Source organism: Aquarana catesbeiana, linkage group LG01 (assembly GCF_042186555.1).
Source record: "Aquarana catesbeiana isolate 2022-GZ linkage group LG01, ASM4218655v1, whole genome shotgun sequence".
Classification (NCBI taxonomy): Eukaryota; Metazoa; Chordata; class Amphibia; order Anura; family Ranidae; genus Aquarana; species Aquarana catesbeiana.
Genome location: NC_133324.1, coordinates 621,294,650 through 621,312,213, shown reverse-complemented (window position 1 = coordinate 621,312,213; position 17,564 = coordinate 621,294,650). Strand labels below are relative to the sequence as shown.

General features: G+C 43.0%; 1 protein-coding gene across 1 annotated transcript in view; it reads right to left on the bottom strand.

Annotated features, from left to right (window-relative positions):
• ADAMTS3 (ADAM metallopeptidase with thrombospondin type 1 motif 3) overlaps window positions 1-17,564 on the bottom strand; it is a 280,263-nt gene that overhangs the window by 252,295 nt on the left and 10,404 nt on the right. The gene's annotated exons all lie outside the window — the stretch shown is intronic.

The following is a 17,564-nucleotide window of genomic DNA, read 5'->3' as shown; positions in this document are numbered from 1 at the left end:
TAGTGTAAGATGTGAAGTAGTCTTCCATAGAATCTGCTTCTTGCCAATTCCAAAATAGGCTGAGTGTGTATCCGAACAATACAGTGTGACCCCCTTTATAGATATTTTTCACCTTCCCTTGAATAAATTGCAGGTCTAGAGTGCTGTTGTAAGTGAAAGAATGTCTTTATTTAGGGTCTTTATTTATGGATAACTAAAATATCAGACTAAATGCACGCTGTGTGCAATCAGGCTCTACTGCACCTCACATTGCTGTCAATCACCTCACAAAGATAGAGGTATATCTAAGATTGGGAAACCACCCTAAAAAGAGCGATCATGTGGTGGGTGTGGCCAAACTGCACAGTGGAAGGTGCTTATGGTTAAATGAAACCTGAGTCTACTCTGCATTGGGCCAAAAGTAAGTAACACACAGAGCTCAGGAGTAGGTAATGTGGAGTGCAGGGGTAAGATGTTCATAGAGTGTAGGGGTCAGGAGTAAGTAATGCAGGCCAACAATTCACACCTATGCCACAGACCTTATATTCACACAATACTCCTTTTTGGCCAGTGTGCATGAGGCCTAAAATGCTACAAGTGACAGTCTCATAGGCATACACAATCCTCCGTACAAAGACTCATTATTAAAAAAAAAAATGATGGAAAAGCAAAAGATAGCACTTGCATTAACTACCCTCATCACAGAACAGCTGCACATGAGTGAAGAAAACTCAGATCCAGAACGGCCTGTAGGGGAGGGAGGAGAAGGCAGGAGGGGAAGAGTAGCTGCATGTGTGTATAATGTCAGATTGGTTTGAAGAAGGAGTGACTGGGCATGCTCCGAAACATGTCCCGCCCACTCTGACATCACTTCCGGTTGCCTGCATTCCATGCTGGCACTGACAGCACGGCTCTCCATCCTGGATCAGAGACACGGTGTTTCCCACCGCTGGTCGGGTGGAATTTCCCAGGGAAATTCCAGCAGCTGTCTTTACAGGAGGCACCCCGCTGGATGTTATGGGTTCATTGATATGCCTGTTTTTCACTTCCATCTTGTAAGTGTTATTAAGCCTTCCTTGTCATTAACTAGTTACCGACCGCCCGCCGCAGTTGCACTGTGGCAAGTTGGCTCCCCTGCATGAATCGCCGTCATTGTACATCGGGCACATACACGGCAATTTGTGGCCGCGCGAGCGCCCATTTGCGGGTGGGGGAGCCAACCAGTTGGTTCGGCGAACTTGATGTCCGCCGGCCACCCCAATCGCTCCAGAGGCAGGCAGAATGGGGATCTGTCAGTGTAAACAAACAGATCCCCATCATGTCAGGGGAGGAGAGACAGATCATCTGTTGCTAGTGATTAGAAACAGTGATCTCTCTCTTCATCCAGTCAGCCCAGCCTCCATACAGTTAGCAACACCTGCTAGGGAACACACTTAACCCCTTGATTGCCCCCTGATGTTAACTACTTTCCCTGCTAGCAATGACTCCTGTCCTCCACCCTCATGGCTCCTGTCTTCCACCCTGTTGGCCCCCATCCTCAACTCTGCTGACCGCTATCCTTGGCTCTGCTGACCCCTGTCCTCCACCCTGCTGACTCCTGTCCTACATCCTGCTAACCCCTGTACACTGCCCTGCTGACCCCTGTCTCTTTCCCTGCCAATCCCTGTCTTCTGCCCTACTGACCCTCTGTACACTGCCCTACCAAATCCTGTACACTCCCCTGCTTACCTCCCATCCTTTGCCCTATTGAATCCCTGTACCCTGCCCTGCTGACCCATGGTACACTGCCCTGCTGCCCCCTTAACACTACCCAACAAGCTAATTGTCCCTTACCCTGCCCTACACACTGCTAACCCTATCCTTTGCCCTGCTGACCACTGTACACTACCCTGCTGACCTCCCATCCTCTGCCCCCTGACATTTTTTACTGCATCCCCACATCAGACAGGCTAGATCCGGCCCTAGTTTCAAGTGTGGATCTGATGAATATTCTATTATCATTTAGTTAATATATTAAATTAACCCCTGTCGGGTTTTTTTTCTGTGTCCCACTGAGGAGACTTTACCTGACTTCTTGCTCCATAGTCCAAATAGGAAGTAAGAGAAATTTCCCTTAAAATGAGGGAGTCCCTGGTTTTTACCGGGGTCACTAGAATACCCTTTGGAATATTTCCTTATAATTACTGTTCTGGGAACATCTCAAAATGTGTTTATTTCACTTTCTGTGATAACAATAAACAAGACAAATAGAAAGCTCCCTAATGGTGGTACAGGTAGCACTAGGAACCTGACAGGTGCTCTAATCTCTTTTCACGCCATCCAAAATTTTAAAAACGTATTACCTTTAGTATTACCTTTAACATGTTGAAAAATGTATCTCTGCAGACAATCGTTTGAGAAATGTTACCGGTATAAACAACTAATTGGTGTACAGGCAAGATATTTGACTAGTGTTCAAAGCAAAGAAAAAGAATGACTGATAATCCTCAAATCCCATAATATGATCACAGTGTTCTTAATTGTTCATGCAATTTTGATAAAATAATTTAAGATCTTTCAGAAGTATAGTAGTCCTCTACCCCATCCTTCTATTCTGATTAGTCAACTTTGCAGTCAACACAGCACCCATCATACAAGTCAAATGCACCACTAAAGCATGAAAGGAATTTGTTCTTTTTCTTTGAAAGTGGAGAAACCCTGTGATTGCATATATGTGCTGGGAGGGCCACTCACTAATAAGTGTGGGATACTGTAAATAGATTACAGTTGGGATACAACTGTGGTCCATTAAGAAAGACAATATGCATTGTAGCAGGATTCTTACATAAAACAACGTAACAGTGACAATATGGAATGTGCAATAACATCCTGCAATGAATTACAAACCACTTCTTTGATAAGCCCAGGGGCTCTCCATCAAAAGTTTTTTCAGAGCATTTAATTATGATCAATAGAAGATCCCTATTACCCTTTAGCTTCACAATGGCCAATTGTCATAACAAATGATAATTCTGGAGGACCAACAATAATGGTGTCCACGCACGCTTTCATTTTTTTATCCGATTGAAAAACAATCAAAAAGCCATAACTTCCCTTATGATCGATTAAGACTCAGATTTGACCAATACGTTTTGATTCGATCAAACTGAGTCAATCAGCCAGGGTTGAATATTATCAGTGTTTTGCATCCATTGGCAGCTGATACTTTGCTCATGAATGCGAATATATTTCAATTGATGATAGTACATGGTGGAAACATAGATGCATTCAATAACTTACAATCGCAAGTTACAACCGTATCCTAAATATACGTAGATTGAAATTTACTTTCCCATGTGTGTCATATCGAATGGGTTATAGACTATAGATTATCCTTTTGGATGACATTGATCGGAAAAGAAATCAATCATTTATCAAAGCATGTTTGGCCACCATAAGAGATTTAGGAAGTATAGACAAACTTATGAAGTTTGACTCGAAATAAAGTAAATTATAATACAGGCTGTACAAGTCCTGCCCACTGGGAAGCCTATCATTTGATATCACGGGTTTTCTCAAAAATAATGGTAATTCTATCAGATCCTAGATCTCAACTTCCTACCTTATTTCAGCAATAATATTTGTGAAAAAAAGACAGTAATTTCTCTGTTTGCTGACTCACACTGATAGAATATGAAGTATTTTCTTGCTTGTGATCTAACTGTTCTGTCAGTAGAAAATGGTCTTGAATGTTTCAGCCTCTTGGCACACTCTAGAGTCACTGGAGCCATGCTCCTAGACTGAACTGCTTTCCAATGATATCTTGTGAACACAGTTTATGCACAGGGACCTTTGTTTGGATTGGCATTCCAGTATTAGCGGTCAGCTTGTTTTTACCTTTTGATGTGTACTTAACGCTCTAGGATGTTTGGACACAGGCCGCTACATAAACCTAGTTTGCTAATGTTGCCTTCACCTTTCCTGTACCTATAGGCAGAACACACACTACCTAGTAACTATATTACTAATTAGAGTACAAAGTTTAGAAAAACTTTGAACACAATACTTGCACATCTCTCGTCAAATGTAATAATCCTAATGATAAACCATCAGAATAAAAATATAGGAGTTTTCATTACTGGCTTGCTTTTGAGGTTTCTATGGCTGTCAACCTTATCCTTGCTCCTTTACTTAGTGAAACACCAACCTGGCCTCTAATATACACATGAAAGGATAAGAATAAGAGTGCATAAGAATGCACCCTCTAAAATAAATCAAAACCAATAGTTCTATCCTCACAGGTTTCCTTTAAGGTACACCGTTGAAACTTGCTGAAAGGCTCTGTTCTTTCACATGGGGTGGGAAGAGATTTCTCATGCCTGTGTAAGCTCTGACAAGAATTACACAAAGCTTTTTTTTTCCCCCTCTCCTTGTGGCTGATGGGAGTAATGGAAGATAGGAAGAAAGGCGAGTTTTAGGTTTAGGACTCACCACTCTAGTAATGTTGGCTAGGCGGGTGTTTTACCTTACACAATTAGGGTTCAGCATAAGGTTTTCAGTAAATCTATAAATGTAGTAAATGTATAGGGTTTTCGGTGCCAATGACTAAAAAATGTGCTCTATATATCCTGACCCCTAAAATTAACCCAAAATTTTGATTGGCAGTAATACTAAACTTTTCACACCCAAACCCTTAAACTCAACTCCTAAAATTAAACCTTAATCTCCCCCAGTCCTAAAACCGAACCTTTAACACTTACCCTAAACCCCTTAACCTAATCCTATAAAATGTAACCCCTAACACGTGTAACTCTGAAAGTGAGGCAAGCACTTAACCAACTAAAACCTTAACCTCTAATCTACTCCTAACCTTAAACCTTAAAGTGCTGGACTGAATAGTGCTCAGCACTACCATTTTTCGCTCTAAACACAGTGGTGCCAACTATCAGCAAATAGAATAATTTAATTATAATTTCATTCCTATCTGCCCAGTTTGGAATAATTCAGAGACCAAATCAAGATGGCTGTTCAACACAGAGATAGTGTGGCAGTTAGTTCTTATCATCCTTAAAGTGGAGCTCCACCCAAAAGGGGAATCTCCATTTGTCGTCATCCCCCCTTCCACTGCCACATTTGCCACTTTTTTGGGGGCGGGAGCGGGTACTTGGTTTTAACAAGAACCCGCTCCCACTTTTGGGTAAGATCGCGGCTGCAATCTCTGAGCATTTCCAGCCCCTCCTCCTCCCCCCTGCTGCCTTCTGGGACACACACAGGTCCCAGAAGATGGAGGGACCATTCAGAAAGTGCAGTGCAACCTGCGCTTGAGCTGTAGGAAACCGGCTGTGAAGCCTGAAGGCCTCACTGCCAGTTTCCCTTACTTACAATGCCAGTGCCTGCACCCGAAGCTGATTGACAGGCGGACCCGATCGGTCCATTAGTGTAAGAGGGGCCCAATAGGCACAGTTTCATGAGGCAGCGTAAAATGTATTTTTTAGTGAAGAATGTTAATTACTTGGCTCACTCAAATCTTGCATCACTGCAATTTGAAATACAGTCAGTCTGTCTTAAGATTTACACAAGTGTGTTTGTTATTCCCATTTCAACACCCATTAAGGGTCAATAATAATAAAAAAATGCATCTGTTGTAACATTAAAAACAATGACATTTATCTTGCCTGTGGTCAAGCATTAAATCGGCCCAAACTATTACATTAAAAAATAACAGTTCACAAAGAAATAGTGCACAAAGAGCATACACACTGTCACTGTGGCCCAATAAGCTAGGTAAAGAATGCAGCTTGAGAACCGATGTGGTTGTTTTCTTTTTTGTAAATTCTTTATTTATTTAACAGGGTATATCATGCGGTGATACAGAAGGCTCAACAAGAAATCTTACAAAGACAATACATGTTGTACATCTCTACACCCCTATTATATATAATCCTAGGGGAATCTTTCGCAAACTTCCTTCTCTGAAGCAATTCAGGATGTATGTCTATCGAATAGGAGACCTCCGCATCCCGCATGACCCCTTTCTTTTTTTTTTTTCAGCAATCGCCGTATTTTACAGGATTAGGTGTAGGGTTTGAGCCAGTTCACACCGACCCAAGAAAGTCTACGTCCGACGCAACCGCATCGGGTAGGATGAGAAACAGAAACAGGAAATGAAAAGGATAGAGAGGGGGAGATTAGAATGTAGGGAAGAGGAAAATCTGAGAGGAGGTGACACCATAGAGGGTGGAGGGAGAGAGAAAAAAAAAAGAGGGGGAGAGGAAAGAGTACATCTCCCCTGCCAGTCACCTCCACTCCTACTGGGCAGTTTTGCAATTATTCCCCTTTGTGGGGGTTGGTTTATTAGCTGTCCATACTCCTCAGAGTAGATAAACTCGTGCCAGTAATACCATTTTTTGGAGAATTTCTCATTTAGGCCTTTTTCCGTGGCCACCAAGTCCTCCATTGCATGTATGTCTGCTATTCTTTTCAGCCATACTGCTACCGTCGGTGACTGGGTCTGTTTCCAATACAGCGGGATGCAACCTTTTGCTGCTGTGAGCAAGAATGGTACTGTGGATTTCTTGTAGCTCTTGGTTGGGATTTTGTGATGATGCAGAAGGAAGAACTCAGGGGAGTCCGGCAGCTCTCGATCTGTGAATTTCTGGATGATCCGATACACCTCTGTCCAGAAAGGCTGTATTAACTTGCATGACCAGAAAACATGTAAGAGTGTTCCAACTTCCTCTCCACATCTCCAGCACAGATCTGTGGACCGAGGGAACATTTTGTGTATCTTAACTGGCATGTAGTACCAACGGGATAACACTTTGTATCCCGCTTCTTGCACAGATGCAAGTCTTATTAGAAAAAAGGATGATCCGATCAATCTGCTTATCCGTGAATTTAAGTTCGAGACCACGCTCCCATCTGTCTATGTAAGGTGGTCTAGTGTCTGGCTGTGGAGACACCAGTAGTTGGTATGTTAGAGAGATCACGTGTCTCAGTGGTGTCTGGTCTAGGCAAAGCATCTCAAAGGGTGTTAGTTGCCTCTTAAATGCAGCTAGTGGTGGTAAGGAGTTGATGTATTGCTAGAGCTTGATCTTCTGCCAAAAGGAGAGTCCTTGCAATGCCGTATCATCTATAATTTGTTATCTAGTTTTCCATCTCCGGTCTATTAGAAAATGTTTACCCTGAGATCTCTCAGTCAACTTGAGATCTAGGAATCTTGGATCCCTTAGTCCAGGAGTGAAAGATGGGTTACCTACTATAGGGGTAAGTGGAGAGGTGCAATAGATAAGTCTCTGAAAAACCCTCCAGGTGGTCCGGATTGTCACCCCGACCGTAGGGTGAGACAGTATCTGTTTCGATAACATTTGCTGGCACCAAGGGAGTTGTTCCAACCAGACCCCCACCTAGGAGTTCTCTATTTGTACCCATTGTTTCAAGGTTCCGTGTCTGCTCCAATCCAGTATACGGGTTAGATGACAAGCTGTGTGGTATAAAATGGCGTCTGGGAGAGCAATGCCACCATTCAATTTTGGGAGTCGAAGCATTGTTTGTGCTAGTCGTGGAGTTTTACCTACCCAAATGAATTGGGTTATCACTCTTTTTATCGTTTTCAAAAAGGTGGTAGGCATTTGTATTGGGAGTGCTTGAAAATGATACAGAAGTCTGGGCATAATATTCATTTTTATTATACTGCAGCATCCGAACCAGGTAAATAGGCCCTGCTGCCACTCCTTCAAATCTTTTTTTATCTCCGCCAAGAGTGGGGGGGGGGTTGAGAGAGAAAATGTCTTCTGTCTTACCGGGTAGCAGGATTCCCAAGTATTTAATAGGTGAGGTGGCCCATTTAAAAGGGAAGTCTGATCGGAGTAGTGGGGTTAGAGAGGGCGGTAAATTAACATCTAATGCTTCCGATTTCTGGTAATTGATACGATAATGTGATAAACCTTCATACGTCTTCAATTCTTTAAGAAGATTTGGGATTGACACCAGGAGATCGTCTGCGAAGGCTGCTACCTTCGGGGACAAAGTGGCGTCTAATGCCAGCCCCTCAATAGATGTGGTCATTTTCAATTAGCTATCATATGCTGGCCATACACTACGAAAAATCATTCAAACCCATTTTTGAAAAATGAACATTCGGCCGTGAGAGCAAACGATAGTGCATTCATGTAATGACTGATAAAGCGTTCAATGGACATAAATGAATCAATTTTTTGTTTGTTTTTTTCACAAATACCTAGTGCAAACAGTTTGGACGGGAAACACATTAACCTTTCAATTTATCGTTCGTTCGTCGGAAAGTTTCCAAACTTGTCCTTCGTTATTTCGTCTCAAAAATGTCCCAACCGATTACTGATTTGTACCCATTGTGGCTGAAAAACTAACAAATTGTCTAAATGACTGAATTTTGGCCAATTTTTCATATAGTGTATGACCAGCAACAGGTTTTATTTCCAACTATCATAATAGGAATAGCTAATAAGCAATAAACAGATCAGAAACATACAAAAAGTGGATCTCCTGCATGGAAGATGTAACACTCAGTGTGCCAAAAAGAGACATTTTTGTATAGGTGGAGTCAATCTCTGTTTTTTTGTGTCATTGATACTCCAGCACCATTGCCTCCTGCCGTAATACTTGGATATGTTAATTTTCTTTTGGAACGCTTGTGTATTATCACCAACCTTTGTGTGTTCCATCACCTCTTGTTGTATTAAACAAAAAAGAGAGAAAAGAATTGCGCTAGGTGCAAAAATTGTGAATACAAAAAATGTGAATGAAAAAATGGTCCTGCAGCTATACACTATAACCCCGTTATAAGGGCACCATAAACATATACTAATTAAAAGTGCAGGGCTGGACTAAGTGATGTAAGCGAGTAATAATAAACTCTATATGTCAATATAGCAATATTACAGTGAAACATTAAATGACAGTTATTAATAGCAAAACAACAGTGCATTGAGTGCTCATAAATGGTGAATTATATATTAAGAACAAATAAACCAAAATTTGTGTCATAAAAGTCCAAAAATTATAATAGGTAGATGTTCTTGTACAGGGTCATAATATATAATAGGTGGATGTTCTTGTACAGGGTCAGGGATCAATCTTCACCCATCAGTGTTGCCCACCACCTGGTAGTAAAAATGGAGGCTTACCAGAAAGCCTGTGACCGCCCTTACTCAGGGGGGTCCAAACAGGCTCAGTAGATGGAAATGGGCTGCTGTAGGGATACTCCAAAGGACATTGCTGGACAGACACACCAACCTCCTTTGTATACAGCCAGCCGGCAATAACTGAAGCTCAGAGCTTTGCAGCTTATGGGGAAGCAGACAGATGAAATCTGCCAGAGCAAAAGCAATTGAAAGAATTTCTGGGATTCAAGAGAACAAAGCAGGAGCCACTACAACTGCCCTATGTGAAGAGATCCCAGGAAAGGATCGTGTGAGGTATCTCCAGTTATTGCCGGCTGGCCGTATACAAAGGAGGTTGGTGTGTCTGTCCAGCAGTGTCCTTTGGAGTAACCCTACAGCAGCCCATTTCCATCTACTGAGCCTGTTTGGACCCCCCTGAGTAAGGGCGGTCACAGGCTTTCTGGTAAGCCTCCATTTTTACTACCAGGTGGTGGGCAACACTGATGGGTGAAGATTGATCCCTAACCCTGTACAAGAACATCCACCTATTATATATTATGACCCTGTACAAGAACATCTACCTATTATAGTTTTTGGACTTTTATGACACAAATTTTGGTTTATTTGTTCTTAATATATAATTCACCATTTATGAGCACTCAATGCACTGTTGTTCTGCTATTAATAACTGTCATTTAATTTTTCACTGTAATTTTGCTATATTGACATATAGAGTTTATTATTACTTGCTTACATCACTTAGTCCAGCGCTGCACTTTTAATTTGTATACCTCTTGTTGTATTCCCCATACTAGTATATAAAGGGAGAGTGGGAGACCCTACAGTATAATGGCCATTGCAGGTGTGCAGTCCCAAGGATGAACACACAGTCAGATACTGTATCTTATCAACAGAGTCTCTCAGAAATATGAGAAACAGTTCAGTGTTTTTGTGAGCCACAAAGCAGAATTCACCATGCGACAAACATTAAAAATGTGGCACTTGGGGTGCAACTGTTGAAACATTAACACTATGGGGTTGATTTACTAAAACTGGAGAGTGCAAAAGCAGGTGCAGCTGTGCATGACAGCCAATTAGCTTCTATCTTCAGCTTGTTGAATTAAGCTTTGACAAAAAAAATCTGGACGCTGATTGGTTTCTATGCACAGCTGCAACAGATTTTGCATTCTCCACTTTTAGTAAATCAACCCCTATGTTACAAAAAAATCTTAAAAAAAAAAAATGCTGAGGCAGCCACTGCCATCACTGCTCCTCCTTTTCAGGGAGTAGAAGCACGTTTGGGCATCAGAGGGGATTCTGCCATCATCACAAAAGTGAGAAAATAGGATAGGTTCTTATGCAGCACTTTCTCAATGCGCTCCATTTTGGGCTTCCTCTAGGATGGTGGCAGGAGATCACTCATTTTACCTTTGTGCAGGACCGAAACTGGGGGGGGGGGGCAGGGGGGCACCTGCCCCAGGTGATGCATCTAGGGGGGTGCCACCAGGGGTGCTGCTAGGGTGTCAAGTGTAATGGACAGGCACGTCTCCCTCCTAGTCCTGCCCAGTACCTAAAGTACCCCCCTGGACTGGGGGGGGTGCGGAGGAGGCCCTGGCCTGGGGGGGTACAGAAGAGGTCCTGGGCTGGGGGGTGCAGTGAAGGCCCTGGGCTGAGGGGGGGTGCAGAGGAGGAGCCAGACAGTCAGGGTTAGAGGAGGCCCTGGACTGGAGGGTGCAGTGGAGGCCCTGGGCTGATGGGGGGTGTGGAGGAGGCCTTGGGCTGGGAAGTGCGGAGGAGGCCCTGGGCTGGGGGGTGCAGAGGAGGCCCTGACCCAGGGGACGCAGAGGAGTCCCTGGACTTGGGGGATGCCAAGGAGGTTCTGGACAGGGGAGTGCAGAGGAGGTCCTGGTGGGCTGGGGGGTGCAGAGGAGGCCCTGACCTGGGGGGTGCAGAGGAGGCCCTGGACTGGGGGATACAGAGGAGGACCTGGACTAGGAGGTGATCACCTGTTGATCACTCAATGCAGATTGTTTTGCACTCCTGTGACCCATTTTCAGCTGACAGTGGGCTTAAGCCTGCTCTCGGCTGATGGCACAGAATTGTTTCAGGCTGGGAAAAGATCACATGGTTGGGATCTGCTCATATACCTGGACTGGCACGCAGCTCAGCCTCTCAGCGGGCCGCTGAGAGCCTGAGCTGGCCACTTCCGCCCCCTCCACAGCCCAGTGTTTCAATGAGCACCGGGGGGCAGAGCAGAGCCAGAGACTGACAGCTACCAGCTCTCTGCTTAGGGAGCACTGAGAATTGAGTGATCCGCTGTTTGATTACTCACAGCCTTAGAGCCGGTGGGGGACAGATGCTGCATCTACCTAGGTAAGTTTGATTCATAAATAAAATTCACATACTTCTCTTTTAATTACCCAACATCTTCTCTTTCCTGCTATCTGGCCCACATGACAATTAGGCCTCATTTACATGGAGCACATGCGTCCATGCCCAGTGTTAATGGCCGCGTACCACGTGGGGATGCGTAGTGTCCTGTGCATCCCTGTGCAGGCAATCCAGTCAAAGTCAGTTGGGACAAAGCAGCTGCATGGACATAGTTGAATGTCAAAATTTGACATGCAGACAGGAAGAGATGCATGTATGCAAATGCACAATGTCTGCAATCGGATCTGTGCACCCACTTCTATAGGTGAAGCTCTCTGTTGGATGCAAATGCAGCAAAAAGTGGCTCAGCATACAGGACCTGTCTGCTTAGCCCTTAGGTGATTTTATCAAAACTAGAGCAGACAGAATTTGGAACAGCTGTGCATGGCAACCAATCAGCTCATAGCTTTCATTTTAAAAGCTGAACAAGCTGAAGATAGAAGCTGATTGGTTGCCATGCACAGCTGTTCCAAATTCTGACTGCACCAGTTTTGATAAATTCCCCTCACTGTGTCTTACTCTTGACTACTGCATTCTAAGTACAGCACATTCTTTGTGCTTAGTGGTTGTAAAGGCACAACATTCTATGCATGAAGGTAAAAAACTGTGTGTAGCAGCCCCCCCAGTCCCACCTAACTCCTACCTGAGCTCTCGCTCAATCCAGTGATGTCCACGAGAGCCTTGGCTGTCTGGGGACTCACACTCCTGATTGGCTGTTGGCAGCAGTGGGAGCCATTGGCTCCCACTGCTGTCAATCACAGCCAGTGAGTCAATTAGAGCCATGGCTCCGTGTGTAAATGGACACAAGCTGCTTGCTGTGGGGGCACCCAGAAAGAGGCAGGGACCAGGGGTGCTGGCGAGGGACCCAAGAAGAGAAGGATCCAAGCTGCTCTGTGCAAAACCATTACACAGAGCAGGTAAGTATAACATGTTTAATATTTAGAAAAAAACAAAAAACAAGACTTTAATATCACTTTATGTTTAGCTGTGTGTAGTAAAGGATATGCAATAGAACAGTTTTATTTTATTAAAATTAGTATACTGAGGTTTGCACTGTCTGATACATACTCGCTTGTGGCACAGTAATTAAAGCATATGGCCCTTTAAGCCCTTCCCACTATTGATGCAATCTGACCACACCCACAGTTTTGGTGTGGCACCGCTATATTGCCACATACCTTTTTCCCCTGTTGGGGGGGGGGGGTGCAAAAAAAGTCCAGCCCCGGGTGCCAGATGTGCTAGCTACGCCAGCGCCTTTGTGTCAGAGATCTAATAAGGTGGCCACTCAATAGTAATCCTTTATGATGGGCAGAATCCTGTTAATCTTGCACAGGCACTTGAGCATAAAATACCCCATTCACCACAAATTGCTTGTAGCAGAGGGTCCCAAGTCCTCGGTTGTGTTGAGAACAACACTGACCTCAACAATCTCATCCCATCCTGTACACCTCATAAGCATAGAGGTAGTAGGTAGGTGTGCATCCAGGACCATGTCTATTAGGCCACTGAGTGTGTACTCCAGGAGGAACATAAGAGGTATTGTATCACCAATACCCACCTCGTTGTGGCTGACCATTTAGTAGCCTCTTCAAAAGATGCTAAAATGCTGCATTCATCCTGAATGATGATCCATTAAAATGATGGGGAAAAAAACAGCTCCCTAGAGCCTCTTTTTGATATGTAGCATTCCTGCCCATGCTTACTGGACCACATGCTTGTGATCATGTGCACCCTGTCTCTGGCAGTGTGCGCCAGTGACACAGACACACTACATTCCATTTACTGGTTTAGGTCAGGGATGGTTTTCTTGGTACAATAATGATGGCTGTGTACCCGCCGTTAACAAGCTGTAATGAGAGTAGCAGCAAAGGCAGCAGTTTATCAAGATGACATTGAAACTCTGGACATGAAGGTGAATATTTTTTCTGCTTAAACAGCCCTGGAAGAGACACCAGCCTGGCTACTATGTTGTTAATATGCTGCATGCAGATTCTGCAGACCACAACGGTACTATCAACAGAAGAACAAATGAAAAAGGCCCACACTTTAGATATCTGAGAACTGCCCCCCAGGGATAGCAGTAGCTTGTACCTGTGGGGCAGTGCCACCAGATGGATTAGATGGCTGCACCTTTAGCCCTCTGCAAGCTGCCCCTGCCAGTGGACAGATTCCTCCTTTGCTGCTGTTCTGCCTTTCCTTCAGGACTTTCCTGCTCTCCAGTTGGTGGTCCATGAACGATCTGTAGTCTCATCATTCACCACTTCCTTATTGCTGGGGCCCATTTAGCAATAATCTCTAGCTGACGGAACATCACTGCATCTTGCTGCTCACAGCCTGATTTGGCTCCTTCTATGTCCTTTTGCTATCTTCCTCATCCTCAATATCTAAAATGAAGAATGCTTGCACACTACAAAGACCTTGTGCAGTAAGTCAGTGATTGTGTGATGACATTATTTCCATTGACTCCTAATAGCCAATTTGTAGAGACAGTATTGACAGTATTGGCAGAGGAATGAGAGGAGGAAGAAGCGGGCACATTGGCAGCAGTTGCAGTGGCCCAACTACTGCTTTGTCCAGTAAAACCTGCTCCTAAAGAGCAGCATTACCTGTTTTAGCAACAAGTATAAGCAAAGCAACCCTAATTAAATGAAATAAAATATATCTCACCAAAAAAAAAAAAAAAAAACTCTGAAACACTAACCCCCAGTCCAGCTTTTAACTCGCCCCAAATAAAAAAAAAAAATCAGGAGGATTACCAATCCACCTAAAATATGTGGATGAGGGAATCGGGTCCGTTTTTTATGTTTAACCTACTGATTGGATGAAAAAAACTGACTCATGTATGACAAGCCTACCTCTTCCTACACAGCCTGTCAGATCTCCCTATATTACTCCAACACATACTGACAAAAGGCTGCTGGGAACGTTTTATAGTAAAGAGGCAGGGGCATTACAAGGCCACCGTTAAGAGCCCTTCTACACCAGCTGAACTAAATTCAATGGCCATGCAATGCATGATGTTTACAAAAAATTAGCCTAGGCAAAATTCATCATGAAGTTATCAGGGCCATATATCTTGAGCATACAGGATTTGCCTCAAATCTATGGTAGCAGCGAATCTGAACCTCATCCAGCATCTAGCAAAAGCTGAAATATCGCATTTGTGTGGACTGACAATTTCAGAAAAAGGAAAGTTAAGGGCACTGCATACCTTAAACAGATTTTTAAATCAAATGCCTACTTTTTAGAAAATGTGTTTTTGAATTTAGCCTCTGGAATCTAAATGATATCTGTCTAAACATTTTATTTGTTAAAATTTATGCAAAGTCTTATAGAGGCCAAAATCAATTTTACCTCATACAACCTCAATTTATTTGAATGCATTTTCTATAAGGTTAACCAGGCAAAATGCCACAAAGTTCACAGTCTTTTCTATTTACAAGATGGTTTCAGAGCCATTTACTTGCCAAATCCTATTTGGCATATAACATTTGAAGGAACTTTTCTTGTTTAGTGCTTATAATAGGAGTAACATACAGACCCAGACAAGGAAGAAAGAGTCCAAACTCGAGGATGCTAAAAGAAAAGGTAATCTTTATTTGAATGATAAAATATGCAAATACCATATTTATTGGCGTATAACACGCACTTTTTTCCCCTTAAAATCAGGGGAAAATTATGGGTGCGTGTTATACGCTGAACGGCTGCCTCGGAGGGGAAGGAGGGATCGAGCGCCGTCAAAATAGACAGAGCCGAGTGTACTGTATACTCGGCTAGGCTCGGCTCCGCTCGGCTCTGCTCGCAGTCACGCCCAGTCCCACCTCTAGCATTTACGTCCCGCCATTGGACCGGTGTTGTGTCCATCATAGGAGCCGGGCCAGGGGGCAGGACTGTGTGGGACTGTGAGACGAGTTGAGAGGAGTCAAGTACACAGGACATCCGGCTCTGTCTATCTCGGCGGCGGTAACAATTTAAAACCTCAGTAACAATTTAAAAAAGATCATGCTGCAATTTTGGGCAAGGCTGCAGATGGACACTGCTGGACAAGGCTGTAATGATGGGAGAGGCTGCAGATGGACACTGATAAGGCTGCATTGATGGGCATTTAAAAATATAAGTTTTTTTCCTTAAACTTCCCTCCTAAAAGTTTTTTTCCCTTAATCTTCCCTCCCAAACTTGGGATGTGTGTTATACGCCGGCACATGTTATACGCCGATAAATACGGTAGTTCATATTAGTTTTGCTAGTGATTAGGTTATACTGTATTTGTCCTGATGCATGTAATCTATTTTTTTTTTACTACAGAAGCTGCAAAGTTCCCAATAAATGTTGCTGCATCAGAACACAACAATACATTCCAGCTCCTTTGAGACTCTTTCAAAAGTGAATATAGCTACAATTCCTAGATTTAAGTTCAGACATTGAATAGTAGCAAGCAAGCTATATTTAAAGCAAAACAGTACAAAGTATTGGATTCTGACATTGATCTTAATCTCTTTCGGCATACTAGAGGTGTGTATGCAAACAAGGGCTAAAGTCTGCATAAAGAGGGGGTTGAGGGTAAAAGGATAAAGGTTACAGGAAGAGTTATTCTGTGGTTTAGTGTTAGAGTTATAGGGAAGGTTGATGTCAGGGTTGAAAGGAGGGTTAGTGCAAACTATAACTGGCATTGAAGTAGGAGGTATTACACACAAATTATGTATATTTGCAGACGATATATTACTTTTTCTATCATCACCACAGGTCTCTGGTCCTAACTTAATACCAGCTCTTGATGGGTTTGCAGCCCTATCCGGCCTTATGATTAATCCTAAGAAATGCCTAGTGCTTAATATTTCACTCACAAACATGGAATTGATCCCGGCTAGGGCTGCACTCCCATTCACATGGGCAGAAAAATCAATCCCATATCTTGGAATTCATTTAACAGCATCTCATTCTGACTTATTCTCAACCAATTATCCTCCAGTATTAAGACAGATCACAAATCTAATAAAACAATGGTCGCAACTTCCTTTATCCTGGATAGGGAAGATTAATGCAATCAAAATGACTATTCTACCCAAATTGCTTTATCTATTCAGAGTCCTCCCTATTCCAATTCCTTCCTATTTTTTGAGAATAGTACAAAAAAGAGCAACTTCGTTTATATGGGGCTCTTCTAAACCACGTATACCTATACACACACTACATCTTCCCAAAAATAAAGGAGGCCTGGGATACCCTAATTTTACTAACTACTACAGAGCAGCACATTTGGCCAGTCTGTCCAAATACCATGCAAAACAGGAAATCCCATTATGGGTATTTATAGAGGCTTCAGAAAATGACCCTCTATTAATATCAAATTTATTATGGCTTGATCCTAAAGACCGCTTTAAAATTCATAATCCCATAACTAAACACTTCTTATCTCTCTGGGATAAACTAAAAACCAAATATCAGTTACAATCTCCACACAATCCTCTCCTTTCTTTTATCAGAAATCCGGCCTTTTATCCGGCATGGATCTACCCAAATTCTTTTAAAGCTTGGACAACATCAGGCATTCAGACACTAAATGACTTCATAGCATCTAAATCATTCCTTTCATTCCCATCGCTTAAAGAAAAATATGATCTACCAAACTCTGAGATATTTAGATATCTCCAAATCAAAAATTTCTATACACCATTCCTAAAGGGGATACACCATTATCCCAATTATCCATTTTTGAATCAATCTGTACAAAAGATCCATTTGCTAAAGGTACAATTTCATCACTTTATAATCAATTATATGGAGTAGCAAATCTTAATAGACCCTCTTACATTCAGAGGTGGGAGGAGGACCTGGGACGAACTTTAGAAGACACGGACTGGTCTAACATATGGCTCACATCTAAGTCATCTTCACCCAACATCTTAGCACTGGAGACAAATTATAAAGTCCTAACTCGCTGGTACCTTGTACCCGCTAGAGTGGCAAAATATTCACCTAATACCTCAGCTCTTTGTTTTCGAGGATGCCCAGAAATAGGCACATATTTACACATAT